Source organism: Scyliorhinus canicula, chromosome 2, assembly GCF_902713615.1.
Source record: "Scyliorhinus canicula chromosome 2, sScyCan1.1, whole genome shotgun sequence".
NCBI lineage: Eukaryota > Metazoa > Chordata > Chondrichthyes > Carcharhiniformes > Scyliorhinidae > Scyliorhinus > Scyliorhinus canicula.
The window spans coordinates 243,753,279-243,779,266 of NC_052147.1; the positions used below are offsets into that span (position 1 = coordinate 243,753,279).

Below are 25,988 nucleotides of genomic sequence, written 5' to 3' on the forward strand. Positions count from 1 at the left end.
GTGGCACTCCATGCCCACTTCACTGCACCAAATTACTACTGTGCCGGTCTCACCCGTTCTTCCTGACCCAGGCCGGGTGAGATCCAGGCAGAACAGGTGTCACTGCGGCCCAGTGCCGAGGTCGAAAAGAATTGGAGCGATGGGAGACGCGCCCCTTTATTACATCACTCGCTGCACCAAATTATTACAATTATTACAATTATTATAATTATTACAATTATTACTCGCTGCCGTAAGGCAAGTAAGTTCCAAAGTCCCTTGTTAAAATGACAGACCAAGGAGTCTGAGGTAAGTGGATAGAATGTGGGCGTTGGGGCTTTTGGCACAGGCGGGGTTAGACATCGGAGGGGGTCGGACATTGAAGGGAGGCCAGACATCGGAGGAAGGTGGGGAGGGGGTTCAGATATCGGAGGGTGTGGGGAGGGACTATGACATTGGATGGGGTGGGGTGGGTCGGACGTTTGAGGTGATTGAATGGCGTTGGAACACCGGAGGGGGTGGAAGGTGGTGGGATATCGAAAGGAGTGCAGTGGTGGAGGTAGCAGCGGACATCAGAGGGATATAGAAGGGGGTGGGGAGGGTTGGAAATTAGAGGTAATTAGATAGTGGTGGATCATTAGAGGGGGTGGACGGTGGTGGGACATCGGAGGGGCTGGCATGGTTGAACATAGAGGGGATGGGAAGGTGGGGTGTCAGACATCAGAGGGAGGTGGGGAGTCAGATTTTGTTGGGGTTGGAGGGGATCAGATACAGGAAGGAGTGGGGGCTGGAAGGTCGGGCGTGGGGGATGTCAGAGGGGGTTGAGAGTTGATCTGTCATTGGGGAGTCATACATCGGGTGAGTGGGTCAGATACAGTGTGAGTGGGGGCAGTCAGACATTGAGGCTGCGATGGGGGGGGGGGGCAGATACCAGGGTGGGGCAGGGTGACGGACATTGGTAGACAGAGGGAGTCAGACATTGTGGAAGTTGGGGGTCATGTCATGTTGGGGGGATCTAGTTGGGTCTGGTTGGGGGGTCAGATCAAGTCAGAAGGTATCAGATCGAGGGAGGTTCGGATCGGGGGACAAGTGGGTTGAGGTGCTATGGGGAATCCTATGCAGTCGGAGGGGGGGGTCTCAGGGGTGGGGAGTCCTGTGCTGGTGGGGGGGCTGGTTGTGCTTAGTCACTGGGGGTTAGAGAGTTCCCTGTGGTATCGGGAGTGTGGGAAAGTCCCGTGCGGGGATCAGTCTAAGTATTTTAAAATAGCATGCTGAAGTTAAAAGTCGTTTTCTTTCTTCTAACTTTTTCTGAGTAACTATTAGTTACCCAATAACAATAGAAGCACAATCCAAAGTTAGCTATTTAAATTGCTTTGCCAGATGGTTCCTCGAGCAGGGCAATTGTTCAGGGGACAATTGTGGTGCGAATGCCGACCTGGGAACTTCCAAGAGGGATTCTCCAGCTCATCTTTGCTTTATTTCTCTCCCCCCCCCCCCCCCCCCCCGGCCAAAATCTGACTCTGGGGTGCCCGGGACTTCTGGGATATCACCATTTCTCATTTTCATATTAAGATGAAGACAAAAAAAAGCCCATATCCAGAGATCCAAAAGTGACATTCTGCTGTTGGTTTACAAAGAACAAAAGAAGAAAGGAAAATACAGCACAGGAACAGGCCCTTTGGCCCTCCAAGCCCGTGCCGACCATGCTGCCCGTCTAAACTAAAATCTTCTACACTTCCTGGGTCTGTGTCCCTCTATTCCCATCCTATTCATGTATTTGTCAAGATGTACCTTAAATGTCACTATCGTCCCTGCTTCCACCACCTCCTCTGGCAGCAAGTTCCAGGCATCCACTACCCTCTGTGTAAAAAACTTACCTCGTACATCTCCTCTAAACCTTGCCCCTCGCACCTTAAACCTATGCCCCCTAGTAATTGACCCCTCTACCCTGGGAAAAAGTTTAGGAAATGGGACAGCAGATTTCTAAATACTCTGTACACAAGGCATGTGTTGATAAAATAAAAATTCTCATGTTTGTCATGATATGCAGACATGCACATAATGAGATACAGACAGGCAGCTAATGAACACAGAGAACAGGACATAACCAATCAGCAGGAAGAACACTTGGGGGTGGTTTCCCACTATAAAAGGCACGAGGCACTCACACTCCACCTCTTTCCACTGGGAACATCTACAGAGTGAGTCCGGTGTATATATCACATAACGCTTACAGCACGTGGCTAAGAGCTAGTCTGGTTCAGTCAGATAGAGAGATCACACTTCGGTTAGCAAGAGTTGAACTCACAGAGAACGGTGCTAACTGTGTGACAGGTTCAAATTACTACTGCATCCAGTTGCAGCCCGTGTTATCTCAGTGTGCAGAACACAACAATGTTTATTTAGGGAACAGTAGAAATAAAAACTCACAAATATGCATTTTCTGCAAAATCTACTCATCCTTGTGAACTCTGAGAAATCCTGCTGCATTATCTTATTTTCTTTATCTAAAACAATAGGAATCAGACTTACTGGTCCCAAAATACAGGAATATTTTTACATGCTGCTTGAACTTGGGACAAGATCACAGAGCCATTCTGTTGCAATAAGAATGGCCAGTTTGGGAAATCAGCCACATTAAAATGGCCGTCAGTACAGCTTTCACCTGCAAGTTGTTTGTGATTTATTAATTGAGGGACAACCTTGTTGTCATAACTCTCAGAGAGGACATAAGATAAGGACAATTAGATTTCAGGTGATCTCCTTTGAATATGAGTTCCCCCGGTAACGAGAGGGCTGGGTTTCCCCCTTAACTGAGAGCTCAGCTCTCTGGTATAAAAACCCTGGCCTGGAAACAGGTCTGGCAGGAGGCCCTTGGGTGAATGGAGAGTGTTATATTGTGAATAAATAGAATCTTTGTTTTCTACCTGGCTGATCCATGTGTGCTGCTTTAGCGGATTCTACATTAGCACTTGCCAAAGATTGCTTTCATTACTCCCCAGGTTTTATGCAAAGTTTAAACGCTGCACCTCTAGCAATCCACAATTTAATGAAGTAGAAATATGGGTTTCACACGACATTGAAAAAATTCTGTGCCGGCATTCTTTTTGACATTGTCATAGTAAGATGTCCACACGTAGTTGTTGCTCATTACCTGAAAATGTTCCCTGTAATGCCAGTAAATGGCACTCTAATTGGATTTCCTCTGCTAATCCAGCCACATGTCTGTAACTCTCCTTGTAATTTGCCAGTTGAAGAAATGCTGAGTCTCAAGTAGGTGTTTGCAGCTCTCCAACCACCAATACCTTCATAGGACTAGTCATTTCAATACTCCTTGGGCGGGATTCTCTCAGCCCCGCGCCGGGCCGGAGAAACCCCGCAACCACGCCACGCCGCCCCTCCGCCGGCATGCGATTCTCCAGGGGGCGGAGAATCGGCGCCGTTGGCACGTTTGGCGCACTGCTAGTCGCTGGCGGCTGGGCCACCAGTTCTCCAACCCAGATGGGCCGAGCGGCTGCTCTAAAAAGGCAGAATCCCTCCAGTGGCGTCCACAGTCGCAGCCGGTGGGAACTTTGCGCGCAGGGTTGGGGGGGGGGTGCTTCCGATAGGGCATGGCCCGCGATCAGGGTCCACCGATCGGCAGGCCGGCCTCTCGCTCCCCAGGCCTATTTTCTTACGCGCTGACCCCTGAACTCCTGCGCCATGTTGCATCCGGGCCGGCACGTTGAGGGAGGCCACCGTGCATGCGCGGGTTGGCGCAGCGCACAGTTTGCGCCGGAATGGGAGGCTGGAGCGGCGTGAACCATTCCAGCGCCGTGCTGGCTCCCTGTAGGTGCCAGAATCGGTACTCCCAGCAGCCCATTCACGTCGTCGTGAAATGCAATGTCGTTTCCGACGCTGTGGACACTCTGCTGCTGAATGTGAGAATCAAGCCCCTTATCTTTCCCTTTAGCTGGCTCCTATATCTCTCATTTACAGTCGACTGTTTTGCCTAACTGCGTGCCACCTGCATTTTACACCTACTATCTCACCTGGATGTTTGCTGACCTTATCTGCCTGCCATCCAGATTTTCCAGGTCATTTGCCCACTTCTGCTCCAGCCTGTAGCTACCACAAACTCTCCTTTGCTCCTTTCTGTGACCACCTACTTGCTTTCCAGGAAGGTCATACTCCACAGAAAATACTGATGCTGGAGGAAGCTGAGCACTGTCTGAACATCAACCACCATATTTAATGGGAGCCACAAAGGCAGCAAGCTGCTTTACTCCTGTCAATTTGGCATCATCAAAGGATAAAGGAAATCCTAAGTGAAGAGTAAGGAGCAACGGTAAGTGTTTATGGGGAAAATCCAAGGCCTTCAGGACACGATCTGCTGGTCAAACTGAATCTAGCACCAGCAATACATAAATTCTGATAACCCCATCACATACAGCGCAACCATTGGGTATGAGAAGCCAAGAATTATACCACAACATATTGGATAACCTTCGAATAAGAGTACATCTCAAAATCTTTTGCACAACAATGCAAATGCCTAACAGTATGCGGAATGATAGGGATTGTCATGGGTGATGCTGCATACCTACCTTGCCCAAAACAATGCAAAATCAGGAAAGACAAAGCAAAAAGAGACAAACAAAAACATAACAAAATGACAACAATAAAAACACTAAACAAGATGGACAGAGAACCTTTAGAAGACACAGTAACAGATGAAAAATATCCATACAGCTAAGATATACAACATATCCTGATATTACAGATAGCATTAGTCTATAAAGCAAATGGCAGCTGTTACAGAAAAGTCAATCAGTCCAAGATTTTCTTGACTTCAATCACCGTTATTTTTCTGCTTTGTATTGATTTCCAGTGCTGTCAAAATACACCGTAATAATATGAACCAGGGAAAACTGTATGAACAGAGAAAAATGCTGTTTCTAAAGGAAAGGAAATTTAAGAGTTGAACCCATTTGAAAATAAGCAGAGCGACACACAAAACAGCTGTCAGAGCTCTCGGTAAAAATCTATCACCTTGTTCTGTTTGCCTCATCTGATCAGTTATTTCTTTTTTGTCCTGCTTTAGGATTCCTTAGCCAAGATGCAAAATCCCACACACAAGGAATTTTACCAATAGTAATATGTAATCCTCCAACGTGCGGCCTGGAAGAATAATTTCAGATCTCATCTGCTTCCTTGTTGTAGAATAATGGATTGTTTACTGACCTTGCACTTTTGTGGCAGGCTTACCGACTGAGATAGGGAATGTACTGCATGGGAAACTACAGATCGAGATGGGTAACTACTGTGGTTTGGTGCAGTATCTTGGCATGCTATCCCAGGCTCCAGTTTTGCTGATTTCAGGCACATTCGCTTCACAATACTTCAGAAGTGATTGTGGGATGAGGGCGGTGCAAGTGGAAGATGTGAAAGGGGATTAGGGTTGTGATCTTCAGTGGTTTCAGCCGCAGCACTGGCTACATCCTCAGTCACGGCCACAGCAATGAGGAAAACATTCATCGGGATTCTCCATCCGTGAGATCCTCCGCCCTGCCGGCAGTGTACCCCCACCTGCCTGTTTCCAGACAGTGTGGGGTGCCACCCAATGGGAAATCCCATTGGCCCGCTGCCGCCCTCGCAGGAAAATGGGGCTGGTGGGACGGAGAAATCCTGGGGCTAAGGATGAGCAGCTTTCAAAGTTCTTCACCCCGGATAATGAATCACCTTTGGCCTTGGCCATGCTAAATTGCCCTTAGTGTCTAAAAAGGCTAAGTGGGTTCGCTGGGTTACAGGGATGGGGTGGAGGTGTGGGCTTAAGTAGGGTGTGCTTTCCAAGGGCCGGTGCAGACTCGAAGGGCCGAATGGCCTTCTTCTGCACTGTAAATTCTAATTCTATGATTCTATTTAAACTCATTAAGGCACTGCACTCTGGTAGTTGGTTCTATACTGATTACAGTGATTGCGATGGCTATCATCTCGCATTGCCTTCTCGAGGATTGTCTGGAGGGCTTCCTGGTCCGCTTTGGTTAGAAGTCGTCTCTCTCTGTCTTCTTCCGTCTGAAGGTCTCCAGTGCTGTGCCCGAGTGTCTTGCAGCTCCCTCTCAACCCTGTTATGTCATTCGTGTAGCTTTGCAGGTCAGAATCCCTTCCCCAGCCACTTCTAACACCCGTTACAGTCAGAATCCATCTCCCCTTAAAGACACGCAGGTTGGGTTTAAGTGATGCCAATTTTGCATGAACATGGGCCCGTGAGACTTGCAGCAACTCTCCGTTTAACACTGGACTATAAGCTACAACCATTTCAATTATCAAGCAGCACAGAATCTGCACGACAAGTTACGTGCATGGGTTAACTATATTTTGGGATACATGTGCCTATTTTCGGGCCTGTCAATTTCTATCCCCCATGTTTCCCCAGTGGATTTTGTTGCAAAGGCTTGTTTGGTCTTTCACTGAGAGAGTCTCTGTGGTGAGTCTGTATCTATTTTTCCTTGGGATGTATTGGAAACTGTGATTGTGTCTGCGTTCCCTGGTGGTTTGAGGATGAAACCAGCCAGCATGATCACTATCAGAGCTTGAGCTTTGTGAATGCCTCAATTTGTGCTCTGTGAAACCAAAGCTGCAACTTGTAGAAACTCAAATATTCACCCTATTCATTTTTGTTTAAAGCTTGTCTCTCGGTTTACAACATTGTTGTGTTCGGGGATGGGGTTAATGTGCTTAGCAGCATGGGATATATTACTAAAGCACAAAAGCACCAAATATGCCATTTTTATGCTAAGTAGAAGGCAATGTATACGAGATAATTAGTGTCCAGTCAGCCCCGGTTGTCATGGTTGACTTAGGCACTGTAGTTTGATATGCCAGGTGCAGTTGAAGAACAGAGACAAACTGACACCTCTAAAGTCTGACGGGGATGCAGAAAATGAAGGCTGAATTAGTGGAGCATCCAAAAACCTTTTGATATCTTCCATATGACATCATTAATGGGTGTGTTGCCATTTGACCCTGTGTGATGTTCATAGAAGAATATTTAATGTTGCATTTCCTGCAGTTGGGATAGGTCAATGCTTTCAGTCTGGCATCTCCAGTATTGATTGTTATGAGACTTGTTTCCCTAGTGAGGCTATTGAGTGGTAATTCCACACTGTAAACACATTGTGACTGTAGGAAGCCAGAGGCTTGTTCTGTAGTATTGCATGCATATACAAAGTAATTCATTGTAGATGGTTGTAGTTTCCTTTATAATAGGTGAACCAGATCTTGGAAAACCTGAATCCTGTTTATGATTGGTTTATATTCAAAGCACAAACCTGTGAGCCATATAATTTTATATACTTGGCAGGATTTCTTCCCAGACTGGAATTTGTGTTGCGATATTTTAATTGCATATATCCCGTGATGATATCCTCAATAGATTAAAGGAAAGACAAAGATAATGTACAGCATTTTGTGTTGTTATCTTATTATTAAGTGTAAATGTCAACAACCCATCAGCAACACTATGTGACAGTATGTACACTACAACTTCACATAACCGAAAGGGATTTGAGTGGATGGACGCAACCTAATGGAAAACACAGTCCGTTCTGGGTGGTATTAGGGGAGTCGTTCCTGGTGCTTGCAGCGCTGGTAATGACCCCGCTATCTAACACCACTCTGTTTTATTGGCGGGGGCATCAGTGAGAAATGTCCTGTCGTGGCCATACTCAGTCGCATTTCCTGCACTGGCGAACATGCAGGAAGAGACTGGGGCACCAGTTTTAAATGGCGCCCAATCTCTCGACATCCGGACTCCCCCAAAGCCACAACTCACTTGTTGGAGGGTCTTCGAGCAGCCCCTCCACGCGCCCCACCTCATACGGGCACGGATCTTGTGGGATCTCCTGGCGGTGGGACACGGCCGGTAAATCTTGCCCGATAACTCGAATGTGGAACCAGTACAGGCACAGGACTGAATGGAGTGAATGGTCCTCTGTGCTGAAATTTCTCTGAATGTTTGATTCTAATCAAGATAAACACGGCTTGCTTGGATATGAAAAGATCAACTTACCATGACTGTGATTAAAAACTGAATAATTAGCATGTAGTCCGTATAAGTACAAAATACACTGAGCTGGATTTTCCTCGGCCCTGCGTCGAAATCGTGTTTGGCGCGGGGGAGGAGAATCAAACTTACAAACAGAATCAGGCCTGAGGCCCGCTCTGGTGATTCTCCGGGCCTCGAATATCTGCATTCGCGAATTATGCCATGCGGCTGGGGTGCCATTGCCAGAGGCCTGCCCAGTGAACCTTCGCTCCCGACCAGCCGATTTCTCGACGGCGTGGAACTAATATGGTCTGGCCGGTCGGGACTCTCGCATGGTGGCTGGGGACCCAGTCCATGGCCGCCCTGGTGGGGGGGCCTTATGGGCGGCTGGGGGAGAGATCGGGCTTTGTGTGAGTCCGCGGTCCGAGTCCGCCATGGCGCTCGGCGCGGCCGCTGGAGGCCGCCACCATGCGCATGCGCGGACTCGGAACCGGACATGCGGGGGCCTGTATCCACAGCCAAAGCTGCGTGAATTACGATGGGTCCCTGCTAGCTCCCTGAAGGTAAATTAATGGGCTGCTATTTTTTTCAGGAAACTCTGGATTGCAATGCCAGCGTTTTAACGCCGGCGTGGGGACATTGCCCCATTTTGGGAGAATCCAGCCCACTGATTGTCATTTATTCTGCAGGTTTACTAGTTTAGCAGGATTACAGGGAAGTCTGCTGTAGAACTTTTATGATTAATTTCTTGTTGAAATGGTTCTTGAACTTAGTCAGCTGTCACAATGTACGAAGGAAAGTACTTTTGGTTGTGTTGAAATAATGTATAGCTACATTCAAATCTAATATGTTTTTATTGACATATAGTAGGGCTCTAAAGAATGCGTTTAAAGTTAATATGATTAAGTCTTCTATTTCATTACAGAGTCCGATAACAGTGTGAAGTAGAATAGGCATTCACAGGCTTATTCTGTAGCAAGTTTCAAAAGGCAACATGATTGACCAGAGGGGAAAATAGTTCCTGTTGCTATTCAAAGGCCTGAGGAAACAGGCCTGAGAAAACAACTCATATCGATAACTTTGAGGCTTCCTTCAAAGGTATTTGAGCAGCTCACTCACCTTTTTCAAAATGAAATTGCTTCATTCTGTGTGGCGTTAATACCCAACCAGTGTGTCTCAATTGTAGTCACAAATGATGAGATAATTCATGTCACTTTTAAATAGCTGCGATGTTGGCAGTGCATTGCAGCTTCAGCATATTAACTATATTTACTGCCTAAGATAAAGGAAGGACATTGTCTTTCATGAGGATTGAGCATTCTGAAGATTAAATTATTCAACGCTCAGTTCCTATTCTATCTCATTTTTGGAGGATGACTGTGGAATTGTTGCTTATAATATAAAGTACCTTTCAAACATATGCTTTCTAGTGAATGATTAATGTAAAAACAAATGTGCATTATGAAATTGCAACACAGAACAGTCTCAAGGCCTCAATTGCCATTCTGTGGGATAACATTTAAACCTGTCAAAGAAACATTAACACCTAGGGCAGGATTCTCCCCTACCCGGTGGGGTGGGGGGTCCTGCAGGATGGAGTGGCGTGAACCTCTTTGGCGTCGGGCCGCCCCAAAGGTGCGGAAGTCTCCGCAACTTTAGGGGCTAAGCCCTAACCTTGAGGGGCTAGGCCCACGCCGGAGTGGTTGGCACCCCGCCGGCCGGCGGGAACGGCCTTTGGCGCCAAGCCAGTCGGGGCCGAAAGTACTTCGCCGGCCGGTGGAAGTCTGCGCATGCGCTGGAGCGTCAGCGGCTGCTGACGTCATCCTCGCGCATGTGCAGGGGAGGGGGTCACTTCTGCCTCCACCATCGTGAAAACTATGGCGAAGGTGGAAGGAAAAGAGTGCCCTCACGGCACAGGCCCGCCCGACGATCGATGGGCCCCGATCGTGGGCCAGGCCACCGCGGGGCCACCCCCTGGGGCGAGATCGCCCCGTGCCCCCCTCAGGACCCCGGGCCCCCCTGAGCCGCCTGGTCCCGCCAGTTTGCTTCACGTCGGCGGGACTGGCATGACAGAGGCGGGACTTCGGCCCATTGCGGGCCGGAGAATCGCCGGGAGGGGGTGGGGGGCGCCAACAGATGCGGCACGATTCCCGCCCCTGCCGAATCTCTGCTGCCGGAGACTTCGGGAGACGGTGGGGGCGGGATTCATGCCGGCCCCCGGCGATTCTCCGACCTGGCAGGGGGTTGGAGAATCCCGCCCCATGTCTCAAATAAGAACAAAATATGACAGATACTGAAAATCAGAAATAAGAATACAATATATTGGAAACATACAATAGGTTAGGCAGCATTTGTAATAGCGTTAATTGGCTGGATATGCACCACCAAGGTGAGTACGAGGAGTCAGGAAAATTCTCAACTTGGCCCACCCGCCTTGGGAGAAAGTTCCCCCAAAGGTGAGATTTTTATTGCTGTGTGGTGGGTAGGGACTGAGGTAAGGCCAGCAGACCCAGGAGAGAGTCATAGCAGCTGCCGGATGCCAAGGTTGCTGTTTAAAAGGTTTGGCTCTGTGCTGTGCGACTTTGTCCCAGTTAAAATAAAAACAGAATGGCCCTCTGACCCTCGTCACCCATACGGTCCTCATGCCCAATCCATGTCACCTCATGTCCCCACCCACCCCCGGAGGCCCTTCATGTTCCCTACGCTAAGCTATGCTCCTCCACACACACACAGCCCCCATGTTCCCCATACCAAGCTATGGTACCGCACCCACTGCCCATGGCCCCTATGGAAGTTATGGAACTTTCATGCTCAGCAACGGTGGCACAGTGCTTAGCGCTGCTACCTTACAGCGCCAGAGACCCGGGATAGATTCCGACCTCATGGCACTGTCTGTGTGGAGTTTGAGCGTTCTCCCCGTGTCTGCGTGGGTTTCCTCTGGGTGCTCAGATTTCCTCCCACAGTCCAAAGATGTGCAGACGTGGCTTGGCCATGCTAAACTTTAATTCCGCCAACAGCCATGGTGGGTTTTGAACTCCTGTCCCCAGTAGTATGATCCCAGACCAGACCCCAATAGTGGCTAGGATACTGTGTTGAAACCCCAATATCTTCATTTATTTTAAGACTGTGCAGAAAGAATGATTCACTCTAGGAGTGATGCATGAAAAAATAAGGCATGTATATATGTTTCTGGAACAAACCTCTTCATTCACCTGAGGAAGGAGCAGTGCTCCGAAAGCTAGTGTTTGAAACAAACATGTTGGACTTTAATCTAGTGTTGTAAGTCTTACTGTGCTCACCCCAGTCCAACACCGGCATCTTCACATCATTAAAAAATAAGTGGTTGCTATTTCTAAACCAAAACTTTATGATGAATACAATATTAAACTCTCTAACTTCACACCTGAAAAGAACAGCATACAATTACCCCTGAACACAACTATACAATTCCCATTAAACAACAAGAAAAGAAGCATACAGCTCTTCAGCCAGTTTAAAATTAGCAGGACATTGAGTAATACTTGCCTTATAAAACAGACATGGCTCCAGTTGGAACCCCTTAAAACTCTGGCTGAATATCTTCAAATAGCTGCTTCAATTCAATTGTTTTAGTCTCTCTTTTGTCTTCAGACAAGATTGCTCTGCTTTAAAATATTTTTTTTTAAAGTATCCTCCTTGGAAAGAGTTGTGGACTCAGAGCTAGGCAGATCAAAGTTTCTCGAAACTCATTGTCCGTCTGCCTTTCTGAGCTCCACCCAGAAATGACCTCATCTCCCCAAGCAATTTAAAAAAAAATCTCTGCAGGCTGCAAAAGCACATTAACTCCCCAGGAACATCCCCAGTCAAACCACAATACATTATGTTATGGGCCAGGGTATAGAAAACCCCAAAGTGTATCATGGAGTTCCCCTGACCCACAACTTTTAATAGATTGTGGTATGGGGAGCACACAACCCACTCTACAGGTGTGGTACAGCAGAAATGAAAAAGTATTTTTTAAAAGCAAAACAATGTTTATTCTATGAATTCAAGTTAGCCTTTTTAAAACATACAGTGAACATCTTAGTAACCATCAATTCAAATACAACCCCCGAAGAATACAACACTAAGTAATCCTTAATAACTTCCCAAACAACATCCAGAAGACAGAAGAAATACCTTTCAACAGAAGCACATTAGGTTTACATTGACTACTGAGAACATTTATAATTCTGAATTCACCAAATGATCAAGAGATAGTCTTTTCATGGCAGCGAGATCAACAGTGTACCCGCTCTGTCTGGTTTCAGCTCCAACACTGAAAACGAAATTAAAACACACCCTGCTGAAAAACGAAAGTAAAAAGCTGACAGACAGCCCAGCTCCACCCACTCTCTGGCATCACTGCAGTAGTAAACACCCATTTCTTAAAGGTACTCTCACTACAGATATTTATATACACACCCATTTATAAACACCCATTTATTAAAAGTACTCAAACATGACAATTACCCTTGCCTGAAAAACACATTCCTTTATCAATGTTACCTGATACTCCCTCGAAGTATCTTTTTAAAACCATGATCACTGCAGAACAGAATTATTTTGAAACAAGCACATTCTAACCCCAGGCTTTTATCTCTTAAATTGCCCGTTACATTTATAATCCAATTTTCCTAACATCTTCCAATCGTCACACCAGACCATTAGACTAGACCACTTGATTACGAGTCTTACCACCACACCATTGTCCCCCCTTGCCTTTAGATGCTCTTAAAAAGGGTCAACTTTAACAGATAATTGTAGAAATAGATATCTGATAAAGTGGCACTTACATCTGATAAAGTTGCACGAAAAGTGAGTCTTGTGTATATAACATGATAAATTTTAAGAACAAAGAAAGACTAATAGAACCAATAAGTCTTTGTGTTTCCAATGACCATACCAACCAACTTCTTTTCTCACCATGAGTCTCAATTCCATCTTCCTCCCAAAATATATTGAGGCTAATTTTCATCTTCTGATCACCCTCTACGTATGCTCAGAAATAAGCCAGTGGTTTAAGCAAAATTAAACAGCTAGTTATCCAGCCCTCTAACTATCACAATTGCAATTGGTCAGATTTCTTGGAGACATTATTCATGATGGTAGGAAGCAGACAAATGTTGCTGGTCAATTTACATTCTCAATAATAGTATCTGATGAGGGACTTCCAGTGGCGTTATGTAGGGGGAAAGCAGGCACGAGGTGGCTTCCGCTAGAGTACTGCATTTCTTGCCCGTTTCTCTTAGTTTCGAGGGCATTTTCTTTTGAAAACCCACATAATCAATGGGATAAGGCTCCTCTAGTGGAGAAATGCTGAGAAATGTCAGGGAAAAAAGGCCAATAGGAGAGGTTTGGCGACGGAATCGGATCCTCTCAGAGCTCATCGGCAGATAAAATGGCGGAGGCAGCCTCTGGGGCTCCAGCCACTCCATTAATGGTCGAGGCACTTTTGGCTACCTTGACAAAAGAATTTGATAAACATTGGCGGGCTGTGTCGGAGGACCTCTGGAAATCAATGAATTTCGAGTGGCTCTGGAGAAGACGAACAAAACCGTGAAAACCCATGGACCACAATAAAAGACATGGAAATTGTCCTTTCGAGACATAGTGATCAGATTGTCTCACTGGGAGCAGAGATGTCTCTGGTGGCTGAAGCAAATAAATCTCTGAAGGCTAAGGTAAATGATTTAGAAAATTGGTCCAGGAGGCAAAACGTTCTAATTGTGGGGCTGCCAGAGGGGATGGAATGCCCGATTGCCTACGAAGTATTATGCAAAGATGCTCGGGAAGATGGTGGGGAGGGTGGATTCACGTCTTCTCCTGAGTTCAACTAAGCCCCATGTACACTCGGGCAGAGAGATCTTTGACTTGAGGATCCACCGTTTGCGGTAATAGTGAAGTTCCATAGCTTCAAAGAGAAATCGAGGGTTCTGAGATGGGTGAGTGAGCATCATGACTCCATATGGGAAAGCCACACCATCAGGTGAAAGATGTAGGAGCGGAACTGATGAGGAAGAGGGTTGCATTCAACAAGCAAAGGCCACCCTGTACAAACGTGGAGTCCGCTTTGGTGTGGTGTGACCGGCGCTGCTTAGAGTGACTTTCGAGGGAAAAGGCTATTTGATGTGCCGGGAGAGCCGGAATTCTTTGTGAAGGAACACGGTGTGATGGAGTTTTGTGGGTGTTGGGGGCGGACATGTTGAATTGTTGGGTTCCATTTAATTTTTGCATTTTCCTGTTCTTGTTGGGTTAAATTTTTACAGTCTGGGCTTAGATGTGGGGTTTAATTTTCTGTGGGGTTTTGTTCTGATTGTATTGGAAATATATAGCTCCTTGTTGGAGCACAATGGTTTATGAGGTTTTAGCATTTTTTGTAACCATTTTCTTCACTCTAGTTGGGAGCCTCCCTGATAACCTAAGTTGCAAATGGGGACAGTGTGTTGAAGGGACTGCAGCTCATTATAGTAGTATTTTAGATAATGACCTGAGAGTTCTTGTTTTATTTAGTTTTAGATTTGTTAGAAGTAGATTTTAGTTGTCTGTGTTCACCTTGCTTCTATTTGTATGGTAGTGGAGGAGGGGATTGGGGTAAGTTTGCTGATTGTATCTGGAGATTTTTCTTTGCTTTCGTTTTGTGGCCATCTTGGGTGGGCCTGGTTTCTGTATCTGTTATTTATCTGTTAGACAATCTCTCTTGGCGGAAATGGCTGACTCCGGATTGAAGGGGGGAAGGCCCCCGAATTCATTTGGTCACCTTGAATGTCAGGGGATTGAATGGCCCAGAGAGTATAAATCCTGAAGTGGTGTTTTTGCAAGAGACTGATTTGTGGGTCAGAGACCAGACAAGGCTGCGGAAGGGGTGGGTGGGACAAGTCTTTCATTCAGGCTTCGATGGGAGGGCTCAGGATGGGGCAATACTAATTAATGACAGGGTTCCATTTTCTGCTGCTAAGATCTTGGCCGAACCCCAATGACAGGCGCGTTATTGTTTGTGGCTCTCTGGCTGGCACTCCAGTGATTCGAGTTAATATCTATGCTCCAAACTGGGATGATATGAATTTTACTAATGGTCTGCTGGCCTCCCTCTCCAATTTGGATTTGCATCAGATTATTTTAGATGGGGACTTAAGTTGTATTCTGAACCCTAGCCCAAATCTCAGACTTCATCATGGGTGGCCAAAGCTTTGTTATTTTTCATGGAACAGATTGGGATGGGGGTGGGGTGGGAGGATACTTGACACTTTTTGAACCCAGGTGATAAAGATCTAATTTTTCTCACATGTGCATAAGGTGTACTCATGAATCAATTTTTTTATGGTGGGTAGGTCTCTCCTCCCTTCTGTGGTGGTGGTTGGTTACTCAGTGATTGTGATTTCCGACCATGCCCCACACTTTGTTGATTTGCCACTAGTCAGGTCCCTCTCAGTGTCCGTCATGGAGGTTGGACACACCATTATTAGCAGACAATAAATTTTGTGAATGCATGTCCATTTATTGTCCATCCCTAGTCCTTTCAGAGGGTGGTGGTGAGTTGCCTTCTTGGAGTACTGTAGTCGCTGAGGTGTAGGTGCACCCACAGTGCTGTTAAGGAGGGAGTTCCAGGATCTTGACCTAGCAACAGTGAAGGAACAGAAATATATCTGCATGTCAGGGTGGTGAATGAGTTGGAAAGGAATCTCCAGGTGGTGGGGTTCTTAGGCATCTGCTGCTCTTCCTTCTAGATGGTAGTGGTTGTGGGTTTGGAATATGCTGTTTTAGGAACCTTGGTGAGTCCCTGCAATGTATCTTGTAGACGGTACACACGGTGGCCATTGTTTGTCAGTGGTGGAGGGAATGAATGTTTGTGGAACGGGTGCCAATCAAGTGGGCTCCTTTGTCCTGGATGGTGTTGAGCTTCTTGAATGCTGTTGGAGCTGCACTCATCCAGTCAAGTGGAGAATATTCCATGACACTCCTGACTTGTGCTTTGTAAATGGTAGCCAGGCATTAGGAGGTCAGGAGGTGAGTTACTCGCCAAAAGATTCCTAGCCTAAGACCTGCCTTGGTAGCCATAGTATTAATATGGCTAGTCTAGTTACGTTTCTGATGAATGATGTTGATTGTGTGGGATTCAGCAATGGTAATGCCATTGAATGTCAAGGGGTGACGGTTAGATCCTCTCTTGTAGGAGATGGTCATTGCCTGGCACTTGTGTTTGGCAAATGTAACTTGCTACTTGTCAGCCCAAACCTGGATATTGCCCAGGTCTTGCTGCATTTGGACATTGATTGCTTCATTATCGGAGGAGTTGCAAATGGTGCTGAACAATGTGCAGCGATCTGTGAACATCCCCACTTCTGTCTGGCCTTATGATAGAAGGGTGGTCATTGATGATGCAGCTGAAGATGGTTGGGCCTAGGACACTACCCTGAGGAAATTCTGCAGTGATGTCCTGGAGCTGAGATGATTGACCTCCAACCATCACAGCCATCTTCCTTTGTGCCAGGTCTGACTCCAACAACAGAAAGTTTCCCCCCGAATCCCATTGACTCTTGTTTTGCCAGGACTCCTCGATGCCACACTCAGTCAAATGTTGCCTTGATGTCAAGGGCAGTCACTCTCACCTCCCCTCTGGCATTCAGTTCTTTTGTCCATGTTTGAACCAGGGCTGTAATGAGGTCAGTAGCCCAAACTGAGCGTCCGTGAGCAGATTATTGTTGAGTAAGTGCCGCTTGATTGCACTGTTGATGACTCCTTCCATCACTTTGCTGACGATTGAAAATAGACTGATTGGATGGTAATTTGCTGGGTTGGATATATCCTGTTTCTTGTGTACAGGTCACACCTGGGCAATTTTCCATATTGTCGGGTAAATGCCAGTGATGTAGCTGTACTGGAACAGCTTGGCTAGAGGTACGGCAAGTTCTGAAGCACAAGTCTTTCAGTACTATTGCCGGAATATTGTCAGGGTCCATAGCCTTTGCAGTATCCAGTGCCTTCAGTCATTTCTTGATATCACGTGAGTGAATCGTATTGGCTGAAGACTGACATCTGTGATGCTGGGGATCTCCGGAGGAGACCGAGATGGATCATCCACTCGGCACTTCTGGCTGAAGATTGTTGCGAATGCCTCAGCCTTGTCTTTTGCACATATATGCTGGACCTCTGCATCATTGAGGATGGGGATATTTGTGAAACCTCTCCAGTGAGTTGTTTAATTGTCCACCACCATTCACGGCTGGATGTGGCAGGACTGCAGAGCTTGGACCTGATACGTTCATTGTGGAATTGCTTAACTCTGTCTACTACTTGCTGTTTATGCTGTTTGACACTCATATAGTCGTGTGTTGTTGCTTCACCAGGCTGACACTTCATTTTTAGGAATGCCGAGTGTTGCTTTTGACATGCTCTCCTGCACTCTTCATTGAGTCAACAAACAGAGCGGTGAGGCACCTGCAATGCTCGAGGGTATGTTTAATCAATATGGGACGAAGGCCAGTTGTCGCTTAGCTCACCAGCTGAAACAACAGGCAGCTTCCTGGGAGATTGCACAGGTACAGAACTCAAGAGTCAGCCTGGTTTCTGCCCCATCTCAGGTTAATGCAGCTTTTGAATCATTCCATTGGGGTCTCTATAGATGGGAGCCTCTGGCTGAGAGATTGGTCATGACTGACATTTCAGACTGCTTATCCATCCCAGCTGGAGCGAGGAGTTGGAATCCCCGTTGGACCCATGGGAAATTATGAAATCATTGGGTTGATGCAGACTGGATGGCTTCCCCATTGAATTTTAGAAGAAATATGCAGAGCAATTGGTATATTTCCTTCTAGATATGTTTCATTATTCCTTATCCTGGGGTTTGTTGCCCTTTCCCTCACATAGGCCTTTATGTCCTTGATTTTAAGAAAAACAACGACCCAACAGACTGTGGGTCGTATCAATATGCGGATGTTAAGTCACTTGCCGAAGTGCTGGCGCTGAAACTGCAGCCTGGCAATTGTCGGCCAATATGCGTCGTCTGCTGAACTTTGCCCTTTTCCCTTCCTGCCCGAACCGGAGGTGATTGTTTCCCTCAATGCCAAAAAGGCATTTGATAGAATTGAGTGGGAATATCGGTTTGACATTCATGGGAGGTTCAGATTTAGGCTCACGTTTATCACCTGGATTTGGCCTACTGTAAGTAAAGTTGCCATACTCCCAGATGATGATTGGCTGCTTTCCCCTTTTGAGGGGGAGGAGCTGAGATTTACCCAAGGATCACTACACATCAGGTGAGGGGCAAGGTTGAGAAGGCGGAGCCTTTATGAATAACCTCAGCCAGTACAGGAATTGAACCCGCATTGCTGGCCTTGCTCGGCATCACAAACTAGCTATCCAGTCAACTGAGCTAAACCAGCTAATGTAGAGGGCCCCATGGCTAGTGTTCATACAAATACTCTGAAATCTGGTTACTTACCGTTGAATAGGGGCATGAGACAGATGTGCCCACTGTCTCCGCTCCTGTTTACTTTGGCAATAGGACCGCTTGCTAGTGCTGAGGGCCTCTGTTAAGTAAAGGGGATAAACTAGGGAGGGGTGGAGCATCGAGTGTCCCTTTACGCGGATGACCTTTTCCTCTATATTACAGACCCAGTTCCCTCTATTGTCAAGGTAATGAAATTACTTGGGAGTTTTGGCTCTTTCTCTGGGTACAAGTTGAACATGGACAAAAATGAATGCTTCCCGGTCAACTCCCGAGGGAGAAGAGCCCAACTGGAGATGCTGTCTTTTTGCCTTGCCAAGACTAGATTTCATTATTTCTGGTGGCCCACAATGGGCCTCGCTTCATAAATTAAATTACACTAACCTGGTTGATGGCATCAAGTCAGACTTACAGAGGTGGGATAACCGCCCCCTGTCCTTGGCAGGCAGGGTTCAGACTACGACAAAGATGTACAGGTTCATTGGATTGGCCATGCTAAATTGCCCCTCAGTGTCCAAAAGTTTGGGTGGGGTTACTGAGTTATGGGGATAGGGTGGAGGCATGGGCTTAAGTCGGGTGCTCTTTCTAAGGGCTGGTGCAGACGCAATGGGCTGAATGGCCTCCTTCTGCACTGTGAATGCTATTCTATTCCCCATTTTCTATGCAAGTCTTTTTTGAGTCAAAATCAATAAATTAATGTTCTCCTTTATTTGGGTGGGTAAGACTCCAAGAATCCAGGGGGCTTTGCTCCTAAGAGACAGGCCGTCTGGGGGCTTAGCTCTACCCAATTTATTGTGTTACTATTGGGCAGCCAATATTCAGAAGATGGTTGTGGTTCAGTGATCCTGGTTCCATATGGGAACAAATGGAAGCAAGCTCCTGCATGGTTTCAAGCCTTGGTGCCACAGTAACTGCATTGTTGCCTTTGACTCTGGTAAGATTTTTCCTGAATCCAGTGGTGGTGTCCACTCTGAGAATCTGGAAGGAGTTCAGGTATGACCTGTTTGTGGAGGGATTTGGGGGTTGCCAGTTTTAAGGAGCTGGCGAAGAAATTCCAACTGCCTCGATCCACTCTTTTCGATACTTTCAGATTCCCGAATTTTCACGCAGGCTTTTCCCGCCTTTCCCTTGGTGTCACCCTCTTCCCTGTTGAGGAGGATTTTGTCTTTGGCTGGGTCTGGTGGGGGGACTATTTGGGGCATATACGGCCATATCCTCTCAGCAGAGTCAGCTCCATTGAGTGAGGTGAGGGCGAAATGGGAGGGTGAGCTGCGTCCCATTCTGGATGATGAGGTACGGAGTGAGGCCCATTCACAGGGTCAACTCCATGTCCTCATGTGCTCCGCTATGTCTGATACAATTTAAGGTGTTGCACAGGGCGCATTTCTCCAACGTAAGGATGAGTGGATTTTTCTCTGGGATGGAGGACAAGTATGAACGCTGCTCTCGAAGGCTGACTCACCACAATCATACTCTAGTCCTGTCCCAAGCGTTTGGGCCTCTTTCTTCAACACCATGTTGGAGATATATATGTTTGGGGTATCAGCCTCACCACTGATTCAGATATGGGTGAAGGCAGATATCCTCACCTTCACCTCATTAATAGCCTGGAGGTGAGTTCTGCTTTGGTGAAGGTCTCCTACTCCGCCCAGTGCCTCAGCTCAGATGGGCGACCTCATATCCTTTTTATATTTGGAGAAGGTCAAGTACAGATTAGAGAGTTGGTAGAAGGATTCTTCCTAAGATGGCAGCCATTCACTTCCTTTTTTAAGGAGCTAGTCACCGTCAGCTTTTAGAGGTTTTGTTTAGATTTTTGGGGTTAATATGTGCTTTTGCTTGTTAGTCTCGTTCTTTTATTGCGTAACTTTGGTTAATTGTTTTGTGTGATTGTGTTTATTATGAAAAATGTTTACTAAACATATTTTTTAAAAGTTTGATGAGAGCTACCTACAATATGCCAGATAAGGTCTATTTTTATCAGCAAAGGAATAGGGAATAGTGCTTAGACATTGAAGGTGAGATTTGCCTTTATTCATGTAATTCCCATTTTCCAGTTTCTGTCTTGTTAAGGAATGGTACAAATAAGGCTGTGCAAATCAGCAGCATGTTACTGCTGCCGGGCTCTTTAATCTTTTTTGAATGTTAAATAGGTTGTACCTTTGTATAGCAAAAATAGTATTCTCACTGTTTTCCTTTTACATTTTAGTCTAGAAAATTTGAAGGAGCGTGGTTAATAATACTCCAAATGCTCGCAAAAGTTGAGCTAAAAAAAGCACTTAAAGAACATGTGGGGCTCGATTTCATGGTCAGCAGGAAAACAACTGCGCTTGATGTTGACCTCAAAGAAAGCGACCCACAAAAATCTAGTGAAATCTACGGTTCGTTTTCCAATTTTCTGGTGATATTTATATCTGGTGCCAAGTAAGGGGATCGTCGGGTGCCTAATAGTAGTTGTGGTAGTAAATAAGGGAATCAGCCAATCACATTGAGGTATTCTCTGTCAGGAAACCAGGAAGCTAAAAGAACTGAACTCCTTCATTTAATTTAAAATTTCAAGTTGCAAAATAGATTATTATGGTTAGATTTAGACATGGTTATTATGGTTAGATTTAAAATACCTATGCAAATAAACTTTAAAAAAATATTTATTTTAAAAATGTGGGCTATATTTATCACACCTCTATAAATATTAAAGATACATCATTAAAAATCCACTTAAACCTCATTCAAACCTCATTCAGAAAGGTGTAATTTTTTCCAAATGTTTTTACACTTAAGAATTCATTTGTGAATTCATTAATTGCTCAGGGTACAGTCTGGGAGACTTCAAACGTGCCTCCATTGGAGAAACATTGAATCGATAGCAACTTGGGATTTCCATACTATTCGGCACATGTGTGGATGCTTGACGTTGCTGTGAGTTTCAGTGAAGTAATGACGGGGAAAGCTGACAGTTTAGCCATTATAACCACTACAAAATCCTGGCCATTTCATTCATGTGCATGGGAATAATGGGTTGAATTTTATGCTTCCCCCCCCTGCCAGGTTTGAAGGCTGGGAGATGTGTAAAACCCAGCAAAGTTTCCGGTTCTGGGGAGGGATTGGCTGGCCCAACTGCCCTTGGGCCTATTGAGGCCCTTTAAGTGGCCAATTAAAGGCCTTTAACCCCTCAGTGTATTTATCAATGTATGTTACCTGCAGCAGGGTAAGCCCAGTAGGGGTGGGCTGCGTGGTCGGGGTGGGCTGCAGCAGGGTAAGCCCATGCCATGAGGGCATTCTGGCAGCCTTAGCTGAATGGTCTGGTGTCAGGAAGGGGAGGGCTTCCTCTTTTGAGGTTCCTGGCTCCAAACACTAATTAAAATATGAAAACTACAGACTATGGCCCAGATTGTCACTCCCTGATTGGGTGCGCAGTGTGGGAATTGCTGGATCTGTGAAGTCAGCGTTTAAAAATGGCTGCCTTGACGTCACATTTTCGTCCTTGTTGGGGGGGAATTAGAGGTCTGGAGGAGCAATCTGGGAATAATTGGAGGGCAGCAGGGTAGCATGGTGGTTAGCATAAATGCTTCACAGCTCCAGGGTCCCAGGTTCGATTCCCTGCTGGGTCACTGTCTGTGCGGAGTCTGCACGTCCTCCCCGTGTGTGCGTGGGTTTCCTCCGGGTGCTCCGGTTTCCTCCCACAGTCCAAAGATGTGCGGGTTAGGTGGATTGGCCATGCTAAATTGCCCGTAGTGTCCTAATAAAAGTAAGGTTAAGGGGGGGGGGTTGTTGGGTTACGGGTATAGGGTGGATATGTGGGTTTGAGTAGGGTGATCATGGCTCGGCACAACATTGAGGGCCGAAGGGCCTGTTCTGTGCTGTACTGTTCTATGTTCTATGTTCTAACTGAAGAAGCAGCCGGGTGCAAAGTCAGGCTGGGCCTGCTTTGAGGCTTCGATACAGTCTCCAAAGTTTAAAAATAAAGGTTAAAACATGAAACATCCTGCCAGCCCTCACCCCCCATCCCCCTTAAACCATCCCCATGCCATATCCAGTGAAACCCTTCCAAACCAATGCCTCCACTCCCCCATTCCTCTTTATGCCTTCCATGCCAATCTATACCTCTCCACTAACCCCCCGTGTCCATCATGCCTTCCATGGTAATTTATGTCCCTTCTCCCAACCCCCATGGCCCTTTATGTTCTGATGCCAACTTTGTGCCAACTCATGCCAACCCATACCCTCTACCCACCACCCTTTTCTCTTATATAATATACATCATGGGCAGATACCAATACCCATGCAGAGATGAGATAAAACAAATTTCTAAGTGTCCATTGCAGACTTCACTAAATTGAAAAAAAAACCTTTCATACTACATTTACATTCCTTGAATTACATAATGCTTTGTAATAACAAACATTTCATTTAAGTGCACCACTGATGTATATATAGGATGTTGATATAGGTGCTTTACGGTCAGGCCCCTGTACTACAGGTACAGGGGTAGATCCCTGTCTGCTGGCTCCGCCCAGTAGGCAGAGTATAAATATGCATGCTCCCCGGACAGCAGCCATTTTGTCAGCTGCTGTAGGAGGCCACACATCTCAGTGTAATAAAGCCTCGATTACATCCTACTCTCGTCTTTGCATAATTGATAGTGCATCAATTTATTACACTGAGTTTTTAAGAGATGGACCTCCGCATCAAGCCGGATCACCTGCAGCTGCATCCTCAAGCAGACAAAGCCAAAAAGGAGTTTGAACATTGGCTAGCCTGTTTCGGCGTACACAATTCCAGAAGCACAGAAGCTCCAGATCCTTTACATGCAGCTGAGCTCCAACGTCTTTCCACCCGTCCAGGACGTGCCGACCTACGTAGAGGCCATGGTGCTACTGAAGGAAAACTATGCTCAGCGGACTAACAAAATCTACGCCAGACACCTCCTCTCCATGCGGCGCCAACTTCCCAGTGAGTCGGTGAAAGATTTCTGGCGCGCCCTCTCGCCCTAGTTAGAGACTGTGACTGTCAGGCCATTTCAGCCATGGAACACTCGAATTTTCTGATGAGAGACGCATTTGTGATGGGAACAGGGTCTGACTACATTTGTGATGGGCAGAGGGCCAGCGCCTCATAGAGGGGGCCATGCTCGACCTTGTGGTGACCAAAAAACTAGCGCTCTCACTTATGGTCGCATCACGCAACATTCAAGCCTATGCCCCCGACCACGCAGCCCACCCCTACTGTGCATCATGGACTCTGCAGACGGCCTCCCCATCGTGGACCCCATCAGCGACCGCCCTCAGCCAACCCCACGTCTGTGCCGTGCGGCAGCCAACCAACACCGGGGGGCCCAAATGCTACTTCTGTGGGCAATCAAAACACCCTCGACAGCGCTGCCCGGTGTGGAGCGCCCTCTGCAAGGCCTGTGGCAAGAAGGGACATTTCGCTGCAGTGTGCCAGGCCCGCTCAATCGCCGCTATTGTCCTGGCACCCCCCACGTGCAGCCAGTGGACGCCGCCATCTTGCTCGACTCGCAACACGTGCGGCCCGTGGGCGTCGTCATCTTGTTCCTTCCAGGACCAACGGGCGCCACCATCTTGCCTCCCCCATGACACATGTGGCTCGTGGGCGCCGCCATCTTACCCGACTCAGGACCCCTGCCCATCGGGCACCTCATCCGGCCGCTCATCACCTGCAACCGCCGCCGACCAGCCGCGTCTCGCCTCGGTCACGATTGACCAGTCTCGACCACACAACCTCACGACTGCTTCAACTAAAGTGAAAGTCAACGGACATGAGATCTCCTGCCTGCTTGACTCTGGGAGCACTGTGAGCTTCATTCACCCCGATACGGTAAGGCACTGCTCCCTCGCGGTACACCCCACACCCCGCTAACCAGAGAATCTCCCTTGTCTCCGGATCCCACTCTGTGGTGATCCCTGGGTACTGCATCGCCACCCTCACTGTCCAGGGCATGGAGTTCAGCGGCTTCCACCTCTACGCCCTCCCCAACCTCTGCGCTGCCTTGTTACTCAGCCTGGACTTCCAGTGCAACCTCCAGAGCTTAACCCTGAAATTCGGCGGGCCCCTACCACCCCTTACTGTGTGTGGCCTCGCAACCCTTAAGGTTGACTCACCTTCTCTTTTTGAAACCTAACCCCGGATTGCAAACCCGTCGCCATCAGGAGCAGACGGTACAGTGCCCAGGGCAGGACCTTCGTCAGGTCTGAAGTCCAGCGGCTGCTTCGGGAAGGAATCACCGAAGCCAGCAACAGCCCCTGGAGAGCCCAAGTGGTAGTGATCAACACTGGGGGGAAAAACAGGATGCCCGTTGACTACAGTCAGACTGTCAATCGGAACACGCAGCTCGACACGTACCCCCTCCCACGCATATCTGATATGGTCAATCAGATTGCACAGTACCAGGTCTTCTCGATAGTGGACCTGAAATCTGCCTACCACCAGTTCCCCATCCACAAGACGGACCGCCCATACACTGCGTTCGAAGCAGATGGCCGCCTTTACCACTTTCTTAGGGTTCCCTTCGGCGTCACGAACGGGGTCTCGGTCTTCCAACGGGAGATGGACCGGATGGTTGACCGGTACGGACTGCGGGCCACTTTGCCATACCTGGACAATGTCACCATCTGCGGCCATGATCAGCATGACGCCAACCTTGCTAAATTTCTCCACACCACCACACTCCTCAACCTCACGTATACAAGGAGAAGTGCATGTTCAGCACGAACCGCTTAGCCATCCTCGGCTATGTGGTCCAGAACGGAATTCTGGGGACCGACCCCGATCGCATGCGCCCCCTCATGGAACTCTACCTCCCCCACTGCCCCAAGGCCCTCAAACGATGCCTGGAGTTCTTTTTGTATTACGCCCAGTGGGTCCCAAACTATGCAGACAAGGCCCGCCCACTTATTCAATCAACTGTTTTTCCTCTAATGGCCAAGGCTCACCAGGCCTTCAACCATATCAAGGCCAACATTGCCAAGGCCGCGATGCATGCGGTCAACGAGACGTTACCATTCCAAGTGGCGAGCGATGCATCAGACGTCGCTCTGGCCGCCACACTCAACCAAGCAGGCAGGCCCGTGGCATTCTTTTCCCGCACCCTCCATGCCTCCGAAATTCGACACTCCTTCATTGAAAAGGAGGCCCAAGCCATCGTAGAAGTGTGCGGCATTGGAGGCATTGCCTGGCCGGCAGGAGATTCACTTTCCTCACTGACCAACGGTCAGTTGCCTTCATGTTTAATAACACACAGCGGGGCAAGATCAAAAATGATAAAATCTTGAGGTGGAGGATCGAGCTCTCCACCTACAACTACAAGATTTTGTATCACCCTGGTAAGCTCAACGAGTTCCCCGATGCCCTATCCCGAGGTACATGCGCCAGCGCACATGTGGACCGACTCCGGACCCTGCGCGACGACCTCTGTCACCCAGTGGTCACCAGTTTTTACTATTTCATCAAGTCCCGCAACATAGAACATAGAACATAGAACATAGAACATAGAACAGTACA

General features: G+C 47.4%; 1 protein-coding gene across 1 annotated transcript in view; it reads left to right on the plus strand.

The window, feature by feature from the left end:
- The first annotated feature begins 247 nt into the window (after positions 1–247).
- thsd7ba (thrombospondin, type I, domain containing 7Ba) overlaps positions 248–25,988 on the plus strand; it is a 1,373,128-nt gene continuing 1,347,387 nt past the window's right edge. The window contains exons 1-2 of the mRNA XM_038789927.1: positions 248–288; positions 4,139–4,306. The gene's annotated coding sequence lies outside the window, so the exon portion shown is untranslated. The remainder of the gene's footprint in view (positions 289–4,138; positions 4,307–25,988) is intronic.